Source organism: Ailuropoda melanoleuca, chromosome 19, assembly GCF_002007445.2.
Source record: "Ailuropoda melanoleuca isolate Jingjing chromosome 19, ASM200744v2, whole genome shotgun sequence".
Taxonomy (NCBI): Eukaryota; Metazoa; Chordata; class Mammalia; order Carnivora; family Ursidae; genus Ailuropoda; species Ailuropoda melanoleuca.
In genome coordinates this window covers 9983425-10001950 of record NC_048236.1, presented here as the reverse complement: position 1 = coordinate 10001950, position 18526 = coordinate 9983425, and the positions used below count along the sequence as shown (strand labels likewise).

Here is an 18526-nt window from a genome sequence, read left to right as displayed (position 1 = left end):
CATATCCTTCCCGTCTTTTTTATTTATATGTGTACATAAAAATTTGTACCTCCCCTGCTCTTAAGTGAAAAAAAATTTTTTCTAGCCTTTGTGTGTGTGTGTGTGTGTTTCACTTAAATATCAGAGTACCTGCTCCTTGAATATTTTTGGTCCTTTTAAAGGATACAGGAGCTGGGGCACCTGAGTGGCTCAGTCGGTTAAGTGTCTGCCTTCGGCTCAGGTCGTTTTCCCAGGGTCCTGGGATAGAGTCCTGATCGGGCTCCCTGCCCCATGGGGGGCCTGCTTCTCCCTCTCCTCTGCCTGCCACTTCCCCTGCTTGTGCTCTCTCTCTCGCTGTCAAATAAATAAAATTAAAATTTTTTTTAAAAATAAAGGAGGCAGGAGGAGAGAGATGGTGAAGTATTGAAGGGGTAACTCAGGATCTAAGGAGCTCACTATGTTTTATGTATAATTGCATCGTCTTCCAAGAGGAACACACTTTAACAGCACCCAAAGACAACCTTCCGGGCTGTGTGAGTTTCCTGTGGCTGCTGTAGCAGTACCACAAACCTAGGAGCTTAAAACAACGCGGATTTTTTATCATCCAGCTCTGCGGGTCTGAGGTCCAAAATCATCAAGTCTAGGTGTTTGCAGTGCCGGTCCCTGCTGGAGGTTCTGAGGGGAACATCTGTGTCCTTGCTGTTTTTAGCTTCTAAAGGTCACCTGCATGCCTCGGCTTCTGGCCCCTTTCTCGTGTCACATCAACTTGGCTTCCACTGTCACTTCTACTACTGACCGTGATCCTCCTAGGGACCCTTGTGAAACATTGGCCCACATGGATGGTCCAGGAGAGCCTCCCCATCTTGGGATTCTTAACCACATCTGCAAAGTCCCTTTTGCTATGTAGGGTAACACAGTCACAGGTTCTGGGGATGAGAGTGTGGATATCTTGGGGGGGTGTTATTCAATCAGTTCAGTCTACCACACTGGCTTTTTCTTTCTTCTGCTGTTTTTTTTTTTTTTTTTTTTTTTTTTTTTTTTTTTTGGAACTTAAGGTAAGAATTAGATATTTTTTATTTTCTGTAAGTCATGGTCTCTAAGGGCCATGGATTAATCTGATAAATATGAGAGTTTGTCAGAGGGTGGCAGAAAGTCAAAGAAAGCCCTCTTGCATCACCTGCCTTGGCTGAAAGGCACACTTCTGGGATTGACCTACAGGGTTTGGCCATCTATGCACAGAGTTAGGAGGGACAGACAGCTGGGCATTCTTGGCATGGTTCAGAGCTGGATCCCAGAAGGTGCTGTGTACGGTCCCTTCCATACTGCATTTGAGAACTTCGTGTTTCAGAGTGTTCCTGCCACGTCTCTGGCTTGGCGGGGTGCCCTCTTTGAAGTTCTATAGCAGTTGCTGTCCATAAATAAGGCATGTCCAGTGCCATCAGAGTTCTGAGATGAAGGGCATGACTCACAAGAACACTGGAAGTGCAGGGCAGTGTTAGAGAGAGATCCTGGTTTCATTCGTTTTCCCCACCTCTCCTCCATCCTTCCACCTCCAACTGCGTGTAAAAAATACATGAAGGCCCCAGAGAGAATAATCAAAGCTCTGTCACACTTGACAGACTCTCTCCTGCTTCCTTTTAACAAGAAGGAAGAGGAAAGAAATGAGCATTTGGATAAGAGCCCAGTAGCCAACATCCGTTCAGATGTTCTCTGAGCCATGGTGCCTCCTGGACGACCCACTGGGTGGTAATACTAATGACCACTGTATTTATTGGGGCTAACTCTTGACTCAACTATACTAGGTTTTCCCATCTCGTCTTCATGACTACCCCCTGGAGTTGGAATGTAAGAATTTCCATTTCACAAATGGGGAGTCAGGGCTGCAGAGGTTAAGCAGTGCTTTCCCCAATTTTTCACTCCCAGGTACACATAGCAAGTGGTAATATTTGAACTTCGGTAGAATGAGAGAGCTGCTCAAGGTGAAGGTGAAGGTGATGGGCTTTGGTCTCCACCCTGCAGTGGGAGAGACCTCAGCACACCTCAACTTTTCCAAGACTGCAAGACTAGGAAGTCGTCGATTGGAAGCCATGTTTGTCTGATTCTTGATTCCAGATTCCTTTTTTCTTGTAAATGCTACGCTCTCTGGAAGCATCTCAAGCTAAAATAATCACTTTGCCTCTAACTTATCTTCTCCTTCCAATTATCTTGTTGCCTGTGTTAGGTCAGGTTCCCAAGAAGCAGAGCCAGTGATACCCTTGGGCAAGGTGCTTATTGAGGGGTGATCTCAGGTGATGATGTGTAAAGGAATGGGATTGAGGATCCTGGAAGGCATGCAAAGATGTGGGTGAGCCTGATCCCTCAGGGAGCTCTGGAGTACCACGTTACCACAAAGCCCTTTTTGATCCAAAGCTGGCCTTTGGAACTCCACATCCATCTGTCAATAGCTTTGGGTTGCTTTGGGGGATGGGTGTAATCTCCCAGGCATTCTGGGCAAGGTGGCGACTGAAGGTGATTCTCTGGAGATGGGCACAGCTACAAGGGAACCTACATGCAGCAGCAGAGGGACAGGTGCACCAGCCTGGTGAAGGGGATCTGAGCTGGGCATCAATAGCTTCCACCATATGTCTCAGTCATCATACCGCCTTCTGTCCAACAGCCCAAATTGGAAACCCCAGACTCATCTTTGATATCTCTTTCTGTCACATTATGTCATTGGTCAAGTTCTCCTGGATCTGTAGCAGAAATTCCTTTCAGAAATCTCTCCTCTGGCTGCTGCTGGAGTTCAGGGAACCACTGTTTTCCTATTAGTCCATTTTCCTTGAATCATTCCCAAGGCCTCATTACATCTCTTCCAACATCCATTTTCCCCTCGGCCAGTCTACACAGCTGCCAGTTACCCTTTCTGTCAGTTGATGTCGTTTGATGCCTGAAAAGCATCGGCTGCTTTCCAAAGCCTATAGGAGAAAAGTGCTCTTCACGAGGTGGCCCATCCCACCTGTCTGTGTCTCTCTCAACCTCTTAGGGCACGTCTGAGCCACACAGATGTGCTCATCTTCCCCAGACACCCACTAAGTTTTTGTTGGATGAATTAATGAATGAGGAGTGATGGCTTTGTACACAGGTTCACATTTCAGGTTGATAAGGATAATTTGTCTATTTCTGAGGGACTGTCTGAAAACCCAGGCCTGGAAGATCTGATTTTAATTCCAGGTTTGAAGTGTGTCACCATGGCACGGACTCCACTTTCTCATATATTCCATTTGTTTTAACTGAAAATAATCAATGAGTGTCTTCTCTGATTAAGGTTTATTTTCTTGCGGGGCTGCCTGGGTGGCTCAGTTGATTAAGCGTCCTACTCTTGATTTCCTCTCAGGTCATGATCTCAGGGTCTGGGGTGACCATCAAGCCCTGCATCAGGCTCCAGGCTGGGCATGGAACCTCCTTGAGATTCTCTCTCTCCTTTTCCCTCTGCCCCTCCCTGCTCAAGCACTCTCACTCTCTCTCGCTTTAAAAAAGTTTTATTTGCTTGCTTGATTTTTAAATATGAAAAAGTTGGAGATTATTCTATAGCGATCAGAATTTTGCCGATTTTGAATCTGCCGAGGCTCTGCTTCTACCCCCACAATGAACCCATTTTGCTCAACATATTTTGGGGATCCGAGCGGGGTTATCCAGGTCTAAATTGCAAAGGTATAGAGAAATCGTTTATTTCTCAAGGTGATGCTACTGGTATGTACAGGTAATATCAAAATAAAGAGCCCAATATAACCATTTCCCTGCAGCTTTGGTCAGGAGTGGTGGTGGGGCTGGCTGAGCGACACAGGATGTGAAGCCAAGAAGAAAGTGGGAGGTGCTGCCCAACGTGAGTGTGGGCCCAGTACCGCAGGAGCCGCCCAAACGCGGCATTACTCGGGAGTGGGCTGTGACCCCAGACAGATGGACAAAGAGAACAGGTTTGTGGAGACTGAGGAGGGCAGTCCTTTGCCTCAGGTTTAGGGAGCCAGTCAAAGCTGGATCCCATCAAGTTGCACCTTTCTTCCAATGATCTTTTTCTCCATATACCAACCTACTATTTAAAAATGTAACACAAGTTACTTTTTTTTCATAGACAAAGATCTTTTGTTTCTTTTTGCTGCATGTATCGCTGTACTGTTCATGGCAGTTTAGCTGTTGGATGTGACCACAGAAATCGCTCATAAAGCACAGGGTTGTGGCTGGGATGTCCACACCACACGGGTAAGCTTCAACGACCATATGTTTAAACTGTGCACTGCAGCCTTTCCCGAGACCAGCTGGCCCTGCCCTGGTCTGCAGCTTTATTTTGCTTTGCTTCTCTGTAGCTTTTAAAGGTACTTTTGGATTTCCATTTCTTTTCAAAGAAACAGTCTTTCTCCTCTCTCTCTGTAGAAATCTCACCACATCTCACATAGGTGTCAGCGGCTCCAAAGGCCTCCCTGAAGTGATTACTCTGGATTTATCACTCATTCCTCTTCTAGGGCGCTTCCAACATCCTGCCTTATGTTGCCTGGTTGGTAAGTGTTCTATTTTTTTCAAGTAGATTGAAAGCTCCTGGAGGGCAGAGGCTTGCTGTGGCCCTCACAGCATCTAGTGTGACGTCACTGGTACTCAATCAACATTTGCTTTTTTTGCTTAATAGGATCGAATTAGAGTCAGAAGTTTGGATTTTCCGTCTCCCAATTTAATTTCTTCATTAAGTGACAAACGAGCAACTGCAGTTAATGACACACGTTTTCCTTGTAGGTCCAGTTCTTCAGGACTGCTGCCAAGGGACTGCTGCCGAGGGACTGCTGCCCTGTCTGCACCGGGGATAGTCAGGGGGCTAGGGGAGAAGTTACTTTTGAAGTGCATCTCATTCCACCATGTCGGCCCTAAGCCTACCTCATTGGCATTGGTGTCTACCAGTTCTCGCAGCAAGTGTATACCAATTTCCGTTGGGGAAACACATTGGGGTCCAGGGATTTTGGTTTCCAGTCCTTATTCTACATTAATTAACTCTGACTTTTAAAGAGCTTACTTCCTATTTCCGGAGTCACAATAAATGGGTACAATAACCCAGAGGACTTTAGTAGGGATTATATGAGTAAATGTGTGGAAAAAAAAAAAAGAGAAAATCTTGAAAAAGTAAAAAAAAATATATCAGGCATTATTTTTAGGACGTAAATGTTCCCAGCATGATGCCTCAGTGCCTCAGATAGTCTACATAGCAAATGTGTTGCTGTAAATCTTGTTCCTGGTTTGTGGCTTTATTAATTTATCTCTTCATCTATCCATCCATCCATTCAGCCATCTATTATTTTTTTTGTTGAATGCCTATGGTGTATCAAGTATGGTGTACCAAAACAAAAAGGCTTCCTCAGTGTGTGGTGAGACTGGGTGTCCCACCTGCGAAAGACTGGCTGGCATTCAGAAAAGCGTTCATGGGCAGTAGAACTCTGCCAGGCATATCACCGAAGTTCAGGATGTAGCACTGTTCAGAAACCTGATTGGCCGGCATACCAAGGAACCTCCACTTTTCAGCTGGGTTTTCCTTCACTAAATCCTAAGCGACTGCTCTGTTATCCTCCAATACTCATTGATTTGCTTGTGGTATGGCAGATCCTGGCTGGTGTAGCTCTCCCTTTACACCTGTACCTGAGAGCCAAAATGTTTGCTTGGTGGCATGGAGTCAGATTTGGGGACTGGATATAGGATTTGAATGTTTAAGGGCATCAGTTACATACCTGATGCAACTTTCTCCATGCAACGTGGAACACATTAAGATGGACTGGATTTTTTTTAAACTATACTTTTATTTTAAAATAGTTTAAAAGTTTCCCTAATGGTAACATCATACATAACTATAGAACCTTTATAAAACTAGGAAATTGATGTTGATATAATACTATTAACTCAACTGCACGCTTTATTCACATTTAACCTGGACTGGATTTGTTTTAACAAGTAGATATAAGCTGCAAGCTATGAGATATGCCTGAGGTGTTATTAAAAAGCAATAAAAAATTTTTGATGAGCATGCCTGAAGACAGTGACTGGAGAAAAAGAAATCCATTTCACCTACATCAATAACAATGCATACAGAATTTAATACTTCCATAATAATTATTTAGGTATAATTGGATTACATGCTATAATGAAGAAGTAAAGATTTAACAAGTGTATAGAGTAGGGGAACCTCATCTAGTCTAGGAGGAAAACTCTCTTTGGGGTAGTCATTTAGAGATCTGAGGATGAGTAGGAATTAACAGTGAGGTAACAGGAGTGTTAGTTCTTAGTTCAGAGCTTAGTTCAGAGCTTAGTGGATCAAGTAAGTGTTTGTCCCTGGGCTCACCTATTTCCAAGCTTTAAGGGATGATTCGGGTTGCCATTGCTGCATAGACAGCAGCCACTTTATTATACTCACAGGTTTTGTGAATCAAGACTGTGGAAACGGCATGGCAGGGATGGCTTGTCTCTAATACATGATGTGTGAGGTCTCAGACAGGAAGACTCAAAGGTTGGCAGTGACTGGGTGCCTGGGGTCTGGAATGGTGAGAATGTCCATTCACTCATGGGTGTGGTGTCTGGGACCGCCAACTGGAGTACCTTCAGGAAGTGTCTCTCTGTGGCTTGGCTTCCTCACAGCATGGTGGCCCCGGAGTAGTTGGATTTCCACGGAGGGGGACTCAGAGCTCCGAGCATCAGTGTTCCAACATGCAAGGCAAAATTGCATTGTGTTTTCTGACTTAGCCTCGTAAGTCAGGCAACATCATTTCTGACGCCTTCTATTAGTTTTAAGTGAGCAACAAGCCCCTCCGGCTTCAGGAGGTGAGAGACATGGACTCTCCTTCCAGTGAGATAGCTGACAAAGAATTTGTGACCATTTTCATAGAACTGTCACATTATATATCTTCACAAATAGGCCATCTGAATGGTTTTCTTCAGATACATGAATAGCCTTAAGTCCTACTGAGTCATTTGATCCATTAACTTGTTGTTTTTATTGTTGAATTCTGAAGGCACTCTTCTTTCTAGATTTTTGGAATCCCCTCCTGTTTATCACTTCTATGTCCCTCGTATTAGGTGTTGCACTCTGTGCTGTTTTGTCAGCTGTGTAACATTTGCTGGAGAAGGGGCAAACGCTTCTTCCATTTTTAAAACAATTTCCCCTAAGACACAGAACTTGACAGTATCATAACATTCTGCTGCTAAAGCAAGCATTCTACGACTGCAGAAATGTATGACTTTAGTGTCACATAATTTTAAAACTAAGTGTGAGCTACACTTCTGAAATCTCAGCTGGGCTTTTGGACTCAGAGAGTAACATGGTATCAAACGAGAAAAAAATTAATTGCTTTGTGTTTTTGCTCCCTGCTGGGATGATTTATTTTAAATTCTGCTGAACCCGGGGAGAAGGAGCTTTACTGTAATTCAGAAACTGACATATGCTGTTTTGCCCCCATCTCTCACAGATGCTCCAAATTCAGAGCAAAGGAAGTTTCTGCAGTCTGGAAGACATTGGATATTGCAACATCTATTTTATCCAACATGACAAGCATCGAGTTACTCTGCATAAATGAATTTTATGAGCAACTGAAGTCTACCCCCTTTGAGTGCCAATGTATTTTATAAAATATTTAATTTTTCTAGAATAAGATCTAACGTGCATTATACTCATTTCCCTGTTTTCTTAGCTGTAGGATGATCAACCATCTTGGTTTTTCTGGGACTTGCCCTGTTTTAGCACTGGAAGTCTCCCAGGTCCTGGAAAAGGTCCTAGGCAGGGTAAGTGGGGAGAGGTGGCCACCCTACACTTAGATATGGACTTGATTTCACTGCTTTCTGATTGCTGTTTTGTTGGTATGAACCCAGCTGTGTGGAATGTTATAATCCAATGATGCCCTGAGGACGATTGAGGCATATAGCACCATGTGCCTTCAGACCCTATGATGGGAGAGTCGCCCTTCAGCTCTGCTCATTTGTGTGAGGAACTCCTACAGTTCAATGTTACTCCCAAGCGTGCAGGCTTTGTAAGTTGCTTTCATCTGTGCCCTCCAGGGGCCTTGTTGGTTTTCAGGACTCTCATGGAGATGATAGAGGTCACTACAATTTGGCTTCTGGGTAAGTGGGGTCATTGTTATCAAAATAATATAATGAGCAAAACTGAAGAAGGGCAGAGGCAATCATGACAAATTACTTTTGAGTAATTTTACTTAGTGGGAAAGAAAACTTGTCTGAAGAAATTATGAAGCAGGTATGTCACTCATACCTTAGACCCTCTGGTGGAACAGATTTGTTTCCCCCCACCAAATTGGAGTAACTGTTTTCCTTTAAATTAGAATCTCCATTTAATTAGGAATATGATATTAAGCCAGAGAGAATACCATTGCTTTAGTTCTGTTTCTCCATGGACAAGGGATGCTAGGAAGCCTGGAGGAAAAGGAAGGAGGACCAGTGGGTCTGTTTTAGACAGGTGAAAGGGTAATTGTCCGGGGAGGAGTCTGCCAACACAGAAGCAGCACAGCGGAGCCACAGCTCCATGGCCATAACTCCACGCTGGTCACACAGGACGTGTCCCTGGAGAAAGAGAGCAAAGCTTGCTTCAGAGCTCCTCTTCCCCATCTTACTTCCTCCAGGTAAGATGAAGTTTTTACTTAGACAAAGGTGCCATGTGAATGTCCTGCTCTGTGTTCTGCCTCTGCCTTCTTTCAGAAACATGCATATAATTTGAAGAGCATCTGAAAAACAAGTTTGATGAAGACAAAATGAAAAAGCAAAATGCATTGAGCATTGTTGGCTTCTATTTAAAATCTAATTTTGGCTTCTGTGGCCTTTATCTACTCAGTGTTTTTTTCTGAGATGGATTTACAAGGCATTCCTGTGCATTTTGTCATGCCTACGCTATATAAGGTACAATGTAGAATGTTCTGGGGGTACTGAGAAATAAAGATAATTCTTTTCCTTAAGAAATGCGGCGTCTGATTTAGGAATGACATGTATAGCTCAAATGGTGCCAGGCATCACCAGCCTGTGCATATTCATGACGTCACATTTACAGTAGCATCCAATTTTTGATGACTTGGAACTCTACATTTTCCCACTTGGGAACTTAGCTATCTCTTAGAGCTTATATACCAGTTAGGGTTCCAGTAGGAAGGAGATGAAACATTCAGGCTGAAAAATTAATACAGGGACTATTCTTAGAGGTGTGGCCAAGGTCTAGGAGCAGCAATAAGGGATGTTGTGGTATATGCAAGCTAGCGATAATAGGAGCTGTTAGTCTTGGGCCTGAAGGGACAAAGAGAAAGGCTACCAGAACTTGCAGAGAGAGAGAGAGAGTGTTGTATGGAAAGGGTGCCTTGTCAGAAGCCGAGATTTGCAGGGAAATAACTGGGAGAAAAACATCCTTATCACATCTTGCCTCTCTGAACCTCCCCCTGGGCTCCTGGTGGTATCCTCCATTTGCGAAACCAATCGGAAGCCAATGGGTGAGGAAGCCCACTGGAGCGGTCCACATAGGTCACCCTTCCTGGGCACAGAGCAGAGCAGAGAAGGTAGAGAGTAGATCTGGAGGGTCAGATGGAAGATGTCAAGCACACTGGTTTCAGAGAGTTCCTAAAGTAATACTCCCTTGTCCTTCCTCTTTTGTTCTGCTTTCCTTTGTTTAAGATCCACAGCCTGCAAAATGATCTAAAGGATTTTCGCCATTGACACTGCTCCTGGGGTGACTAATAAAATGTCTGAAATTCTTGCCAATGTGTTCTCTTCCACTGTAGCTGTGTTAGTCTGAGTCCTCTGAGAAATAGATGCTAAGACAGGATTAAATGCCAGGATTTTACTAGGGAAAGTGCTGAAGAGAGAAAATGGGGATGAGCTGGCAAGGCTGGGAGAGCTGTCAGACTGACCCCAAGTGAAGGAGAGGTGGGTAGAAGCGTCCTGGGCTGCTGTGTAGTCTAAGAAAGGTTCTACAAGGTTGATTTGGAGCCTTCCAGCCTCAGTCTTCATGAGAGGAGTCCTGTGCTTTGCTAGCCCTGTCCCATTCACTCCCTGGTTGTGGGAAGCCTGTAGAGTGTGGCCTTGGCAAACGTGGTGATGAATTTAGAGCACAACATTGAGACACTTACTTGATTATGATTTCCATAATTGGGGATCTGTGAGGTGCATTCTCATGTGCCCCTGTCCCCCCATTTCCTAAAGTTGCTAGTCCCCAGGAATTCGGACTGGTGTTAGAATCCAAGAGAAAGGGGTCAGAGAATGACTTTCTCCCTTGACCTCCCTAAGTTGGCTTCATAGCCCTGGGCAAAAATTTTTGTGCCAAGATTTCATAAACTCTTGTAGAAATAGCTTCCCTGTGGAACAGTGTCAATGTCTGGGGGTGGGCATGGCCACCTCTGTTGTGGTGGCAGGGGAACCATGGTCAGGCTACCTTCTAAGGAATATTTGTCTTTATCATTGGGTCAGAGACCTGAGCTCAAGACTTTATTTAGATTTTCTAAATGAGAGGGAATTTGGAGTATGATTAGATGTCTAGAAGTTGCATTTGCTTGGCAAACTTAAATCTGTGCCTAGCTTCGGGGGTCTTGAGGTGGACATGGGAACTCACAGAGGGGAGTACTTGAGGCTTCCCAAGCTCTCAGGTGGCATACCGTTCCCTGTAGAGTTCTACAACTTCTCCCTTAGGCCTTGGAATGTTAAATGGCTCATTTCTCTCAATTTCTTTGACAGTAGAGCTTGCTTAACTGCCAGGAAGTTCCTAGAGCACAGAAGCCAGAGTCATTAGGATTCTTTTGGTTAAGAATGGAGTAGTAAATCTACCCATAAGAAATTTGGGGTGCTTTTGGATAATATCTTGACAGCTAGGCTGGCAAAGAGAATTATAAATATCTAGTCTAGGCTATTTACCCAAGAATAGATGAGATTAAGTTTTGGAAACCTTTTGCTAAAGTAGCAAGAAATCAAACATGGTTAAGTCTTTACAGGAGACTTACCCCACTGTAGTAATCTAATCTGATCATGCTTCTGTCCCCCCTGCCAGACAGCAAGTGCTTTGAGGGCAGAAACTGTGTCATAGTCTTTAAAACATCATTTTGAATCAGCTGAGTGATTCATGAATATGTTTTCCTTTACAAAAATAAAAAATGACCAATAATTCTGAAATCCCCTTTGATTATCTTCTCCCACCTGGTCTGTCCTCTCCTTCCCACTATTCATGTGCCAAGCACACAAGGATGGCTTGAAGGGTGCTTGTTGACCTGCACTGGGGGGAACCAGAGTGGAAACTGAGGTTCAGCAGGCAGGTAGGGTGGCAGGGTGGTTGATTCCCTACTAGCCCAAACTCTCCAGCCACCCTGTCTCTGTACTGCTGGCTGCAGCACTAGGAAAAGCACCCTGCTTGTCGCTGATTGAAGATACATGGCAGATTTGTTGTAACCTCTGATACTTTTTAGACAATAGGCTTACTATTATCATCAGAATTGTGCTATAGTCCCGTGGATTAAATCTGGTCTTATTGGGGATGCTTCCTAGGTCTGCTGATAGTCCTTTGAGGTGGATACTCAGGGCTATTAAATTCAACTGGAAAGGTTCCCCTCCCAAAGGAAAGTTCAGGAAAAGATGAGCATTGCTTCTGATCAGGAACCACTGGGCCTAGACTGACATGCTCAGGAAGCTGGGATATAAATTGGAATGGTTGGTGGGACAGAGATAGAGAAGTCAGACATGAACCGATGAAAAACGTGGCTGGTGTTGACTTCCTGGGTCTGCTTGTTCTCTGATTCTTTATCAAGAGAATCAAAGCAATGATCAAGACCCATGGTCTGGGTCCTACTAGAAGGTGATGAGTACAAGTCAAGGACCTCTTCTTGGTCAAGAAAGCAAGGCCAGAAGGGAGGGAGGAAAGTAAAACAACAAAGAGGGCTAGTGGGCCCTTTCTTAGCAAGACTTTGAACAAGTCACTTTCTTTCTCTGTTTCTTTAGACGCACACCCCTGTAGGGAGAGTGTCAGCCCATAGCAGGGAACTCACGAGTCATTCCTCTCGATGAAAAGACTGTTCACAAATAGGGACCAGCCCTCAGCTGGGCCTTTGTCCTGGGCCCTGTGTTTGGTCACTGACTTCTTGGCAAATTCTTTCAATCATTGAATGCCTGTTTGTCTCACTGGGTGGACTTTTTCTTAAAATTCTTGTCTGGGGCTCATGCAGTAAGTGGAGAAAAATGTAAGACGCTCTTTCTTTAGTCATTAATAAAAGTCCCTGAGGAAAAAGCCTAAGTAGCTTGTGTTAATCATTAAACTTGCCCTGTGGTCCGTTCTGAACTCTTACTTTGGTGCATGTTTGGCCAGGACACAAACGAGTTAGGTGAGTTACAGTCCAACGTGAGTGGGTTACCTGCACAGTATCCACTGGCTGGGCGTTAACCAGATAACACGGCCATTGGTTCTCGTCAGAGAGAAACAGGATCATTTGGAAAGGAAAGATAATCTTTCCCTTGAGTCACAACGAGACAGAAACGGAAAAGGTACCATGTGATTCAGAAACGTCTCTGCTCTCTGTTCTCTAGGTATTGTGTCTCTTGCCAAAGTCGGGGTGAACAAAAGGAAATGGAGGATGTGTATTAGCAAACTTACTATTCTCTGAGTTCCAAAGGAGGGGAAGGTGATAGGGGACGGAGAACAAGAGGAAGGGGAGGAATGGGAGAAGAGAGAGAGGGGCTGAGAGGAGACTTGACCAAATGCTCACAGCTCTTGTTCGGTTGGAAATTCTCTGGTTGGGAGAATTAAGTGGAGGCTGGAGGAATTCGTGGATTAATCATGTTAAGGAGAAATTAGTGGATTAATCATGTTAAGAAAAATTACGCTTATTATTGATCTGATTGCTCTATTCTAGAGAAAAAGATGCAGGTCTGAGCATAGAACTTTAAGAAAACCAATGCGTAACTATTGACTTCTGTTGTTCCCAGATGGGAAGCAGGCATTGAAATGAAATAGTAAATTCATGCAGCCAGATTGAAAATAGACTCTCCTGTGCTGAGAATATTCTGTTGGGTGTAATAGGCAAGTCAAATCCTGTTCTTTGGACTGAGTAGCAAATACTCCTGGGTATCTTTCCCTATGTGGTAGATGTATTTCTGAAAATTGAATGTTTTAAAATTGAATTCTATTCCAAATAGATGTAAAAATGTAGAGAATTTTGCAACTTACAGGAACACTTGTTGAATCCATTTGAATATTATAGCCTCCATCCCTATCCTATCCACAGGGGACTTGAAGGCATGTACTCAGATTGTCTCTGTTTTCCCAGCTCCTAGCACAGTGCCCAGCATATACTAGGAATATAATAAATGTTTGTGGAGTTTAATTAAATATAGATTATTTCATATATTGGGTTATCTTAATCAGGACGTTCCTATAAGTTATTCTAAGTTTCATGCAGATATTCTTTTTTCTAGGAGTTTATTGTGGCTTTTATATTTTCTGAAAGGGTATAACTTTGTTAGCTAGTTTCATTGTTTTCTTAAAAATATAAATTAAATATATATTTAGTAATATATACACGTATTTAGTTCTGTCAATTTGTTTAACGTTTATTTTTTATTATTTTTTAATTTTAATTTTAATTCCAGTATAGTTAACATATAGTGTTATATTAGTTTCAGGTGTACAATATTGATTCAAAAATTCTGTTGAACATAATTGTTGAATCACAATTCTGTATATTACTCAGTGCTCATTAAGATGAGTGTACTCTTAATCCCCTCCACCTACTTTGCCCATTGCCCCACCCAACTCCCCTCTGGTAACCCTCTGTTTGTTCTCTATAGTTAAGAGTCTGCTTTTTTGGTTTGTATATTTTTTCCCCCTTTGTTTGTTTTGTTTCTTAAATTCCACATATGAGTGAAATCATATGGCACTTGTCTTTTCCTGACTGGCTTATTTCACTTACAATTGTACTCTCTAGGTCCATCCACGTTGCAAATGGCAAGATTTCATACTTTTTTATGGCTGAATAATATTCCATTGCATACACCACATCTTTACCCATTCATCTATCAGTGGACATGGGGCTGCTTCCATAATTTGGCTATTGTTGATAATGCTGCAGTAAACATAGGGGTACACATATCCTTCCAAATTAGTGTTTTTATATCCTTTTGAATTAGTGTTTTTGAATTCTTTGGGTAAATATCCAGTAGAATTTTTTAACTTTTAGAAAATTTCACAGCCAGTATTTTTCAGAGGATTTTGTCTGTGTCGTCTGACTTGGGGGTGCCTGGAAGGAACTCAGCAGCCTCTCCGGAGCAGTCATCAGGGCGTTATCCAAGGCATATGGTTTTTATCTAGGCTTCCATGGATTCTGCCCATCTCACATGTGTGAAAGCCATTTCTTTCAGATTAGGTAAACCAGGCATAGAGTTCTAAAATATATATTCACCAGCTAGAATTTACTGAATACCTGTGGAACCTTTACACAGAGACGGTTGTGGAAATAGAACACTGGGCCCTGGACCTCTTTGGGGAAGAGATAATTTAAAAGAAGTGGCACATGTGCACCATGTGGCCCAGGCTGCCCAGGACATAAGCTAGAGGTTCAGGAGGAAAGGGAGACAAGAATCGGAATGGCTGGGTGTTAGAGGAGGTCTTGAGATGATGTGACTGCTGGTTGACCTGAGTTGGACGAGGACAATTGGAGGCTCCGCGGCCCCTCCGCCATCCCCCTGTTCCCACAGGGCAAGATGTTTTCAAGGAGACAGCCCTGAGATAGTGATGTGTTGTTGAGACTCTCTGGACGGCCTANCTCTCCGGATGGCCCACATGACTGACTTCAGTGAAGGCCTCTATACAGACTTGAAGATTCTGGCAGGCAGATATGGAGATCTACTCTCATTGGGGCTGCCAGAGACAAGCCTCATATGTAAATTCCCTTGCTTATTAGACCTGTTACCCANGACTCTCTGGACGGCCTACATGACTGACTTCAGTGAAGGCCTCTATACAGACTTGAAGATTCTGGCAGGCAGATATGGAAATCTACTCTCATTGGGGCTGCCAGAGACAAGCCTCATATGTAAATTCCCTTGCTTATTAGACCTGTTACCCACCAATCGGGAGCAGTCTGCCTCTTTCTTTGGTCTCTCCCTGCCCTCTGAGTACAGGAGTCAGTTTGCAAGCCAATGATTGGCCATCCAGCCAGGAGACCAGAGACATGGACCTTAGGAAAGAGGTATCTGCAGGGGAAATCCTGCACTGGCCAGTGGCCCCCATGCAGGGAGGGGTGGCCTGGATGTGAGATGATTGTGGATTACCACGTGAGTGCCAGGACACCAGAAAATGCCAGCTGGACCCACATGCTGGGTGGAGGACCTACACGGAGCACCCGGTGGCAGAGAGGGGAAATGAAGATCTGCTGCAATGGGCTCTCCTCTGCTCTGAGCCGTCTGGCCAGACACCGATGCCCCACTACAGGCTGAAACTCAAAGCTAGAAAGTTGGAAAAAGAGCTGATGTTAGAGAAGGACGTGCAGGTGTGCCCTCCTCTGCTGGCTCTGCAGCTGGCAGACAAGGTGGAAGAGCAGGGTAATCAGCTGGAGAACTTCATGTGCCGGAGTGAGGAGGGCACAAAATGCCATGGATTAAGATCCCAGCACTTACGACAAAGCCTGGTTGGGATGCAAAGAGGTGGAATCCCGGGGAAGTGAGGAGAGCAAGGAGGAGGATGTTGAGGGGGATGTTATGAAATGGACAAAGAGCCCTGTGCCATCCCAGCCCTAATACAAAGGAAAGCACAAAGCACAGCAGCAGCAAGCCCAGCCCGCCAGGGCAGCCACCGGTTGGTTCAGGAAACATTCAGGATGACACAATATACTCCCACGGAATTTATTGATACAGATGCCAAATTCCAGCAAAGGGTAAGTATCCAGGTGTGGTTAGCGTGGCTATGGGATGGATACAAGTGGCCATGTCATTTCTCTGAATAGGTAGGAGACAGAGAAGACGAGCAATGTCGCCACATACTCTGCCTGCCAGCAGTGCCTGTGTGACATTCAGGCATTCAAGGGACTCACTTCCTTATAGATTGGATTATTCTAGCCTGTAGGGAGGCTTGGCCCAAAAGGCGGCTCTCCCTGGGTACAAGAGGTCGTGGAAATCTATAGAGAGGGTACCAGAAATTCTTAGGGAATTGGAAATGAGACAGGGAATCAATGTCCCTGTCATTGACTGCCCCACTCAGGCCACAGTCACCTCAAGAATGAAAGCCAAGTTACCCCAGTGTGCCCTCAGCACCTGGTATGGAATGGAGAGATCCATGCTGAGTCCATTCGTGGGACAAGACATTAATGATGTTGGGCCATCCATCACTGATCTAGGCGAAACTGACAAATCCTGGGAAGGGGTATGGGCTGTGGGAAAGATCTGGAACAGAGAGGGAACTCAAAAAGCTGAAAAGCTGTTCCAACTGGCTGTAAAGTGTCTGATAAGAGTAATGAGGATGTCACTGTGGTTTGATGTCCTTGCTGCCAGGCCTCCCTCTGAAAAAACAGACCGGCAATCCAATGCTCTCTGTTGGTTGGCCAGTGGAAGACCTTAAAACCTGAACAATTCAGACCAGTTCCCTTGGCCCCTACCATCCCTGCTCCCGCAGAGGCCGCCGGGATACAGTCCTACTTGAGGTGGGTGCCTTCCACACCTTCCATATAGGGTGCAGCCCACGATCGCGTCCAGGGGAGAGCCAGTAAAGGAGGTTGGAGACCTCATGTTCAGCTCACTGTTCACTGGTCCCCCAGAGATTATCAAAAGGTGATGTCTCTGGTGGATACCAGAGCTGAATGCACCCTAATGCATGGTAACCCTCAGAAGTTTTCTGGCCCCCTCACGCCATTGATGGTTATAGAGGACAAACAGTTATGGTCAGGAAGGTTGTTGGGACACTACTACAAATTAGTCATTCTCTTCCGCAAGAATACAAAGTTTTTTTTGTTTTTTTTTTTTAGGATTTATTTATTTATTTTATAGAGAGAGAACATGCGCTTAGGGTGAGGGGCAACGGGAGAGGGAGAGAGAATCTTAAGTAGACTCCGTGCTCAGCTGGAACCAAGAGCCAGACACTTAGTGGACTGTGCCACACAGGTGCTTCAAGAACACAAAGTTCCTATCTCTTCAATACAAGCGAGCACATTGGGCATCCAGAGCCTACAAGGTCACACTCTGCAAACCTTAATTGAATTCTGCCTCCAGGTTAGCGTCATCAAACCCATGCTGAGGGGAAATGCCAGCTGGGAATCAGGAAGTTTACCACCCCCTTGAAAATGCTAATTGTGAAACACTACAAATTGCTTGGGGGACACAAGAACCTAGGAAAACTATCCAAGAACTGTACTGGGTGGGTATTGTATACACTGCCCATAATGCTTTCAACAGCCCTGTATGGCCAATAAAAAAGCAAGATGGCTCATGGAGGATAATAGTAGACTACCGAAAATTGACTAATGTCATGCCCCCCAACCAGGTGGCTGTGCCCAACATTGCCAGTGTCCTAGACACTGTGACCACCATCCTAGGAACGTACCATGCTGTGCTAGACTTAGCAAAAGGTTTTTTGGGTATACCACTGGCCACTGAGTCACAAGATCAATTTGCCTTCATGTGGGAGGGGCAACAATGGACGATGCCGGTACTTCCCCAGGCTACTTGCGCAGCTCCACGATACGTTCCCAGATGGTAATCTGAGACCTGTCCCTGGTCTCCTTCTCCACATCAATAAAAATGGGCCTATTACATTGATGATATCACATTAAAATGTGAAGACTAGTTTCTGCTGCAGGACACTTTGCAGGACTTGCTGAAACATCTCTGTGGGAGAAGATGGGCAGTGAACCCACAGAAAATTCAAGGCCAAGGCAGTGCCATAAAAATTTGGGGAGCTGTTTGCTTGGGTAAGATGCACGTTATCCTGGCAGCTATGATTGATAAGATGTAAGTCTATACAACCCCTAAAAATATGAAAGAGATGCATGAGTTTGTACAGATTTGGGGACTTGGGGGGACTGTAATTCCATACCTTCATCCCTTATACCACTTAGTAAAGAAAGGGCATATCTAGAACTGGGGATCAAAACAACAAGCTGCCTTTGAGATGGTGAAAAAATTAGTGAAGCAGATTAAAGCTCAGGGCCTCTCCCAAGCAGGGCTACCCTTTGAGTTAGATGTGTCTGTGACTCCATGAGGTATGGAATGGGCACAATAGCAGAGACGAGGAAAGACAGAATACCTCTAGGATTTTAGTCCTAGCTCTAGAAGGGGGTAGAAACCCACTATGTCCCCATAGAGCAATAGCTCCTGGCAGTGTACCCCGTGCTCCTCCAGGTAGAGCCTCACATGAAGGAAGAGCATATCATAGTAAGAACTTCCCTTCCCGTCAAGAGATGTGTTAAAAGTATGTTCCACTGACCCACTTCTGCCGTGGCTCAAACCCCTACTTTGACTACGTGGCATGCCTGTTTGCAGCAGAGAAGCAGCCTACCCTCTAAAAAATGCAGGGGCTGCTGGGCTGTGTGGA

General features: G+C 44.6%; 1 protein-coding gene across 1 annotated transcript in view; it reads left to right on the top strand.

The window, feature by feature from the left end:
* Positions 1-7633: 7633 nt before the first annotated feature.
* The window catches only part of PKHD1 (PKHD1 ciliary IPT domain containing fibrocystin/polyductin), a 453280-nt gene continuing 442387 nt past the window's right edge, over positions 7634-18526 (top strand). The window contains exons 1-2 of the mRNA XM_034648265.1: positions 7634-7761; positions 8450-8612. The gene's annotated coding sequence lies outside the window, so the exon portion shown is untranslated. The remainder of the gene's footprint in view (positions 7762-8449; positions 8613-18526) is intronic.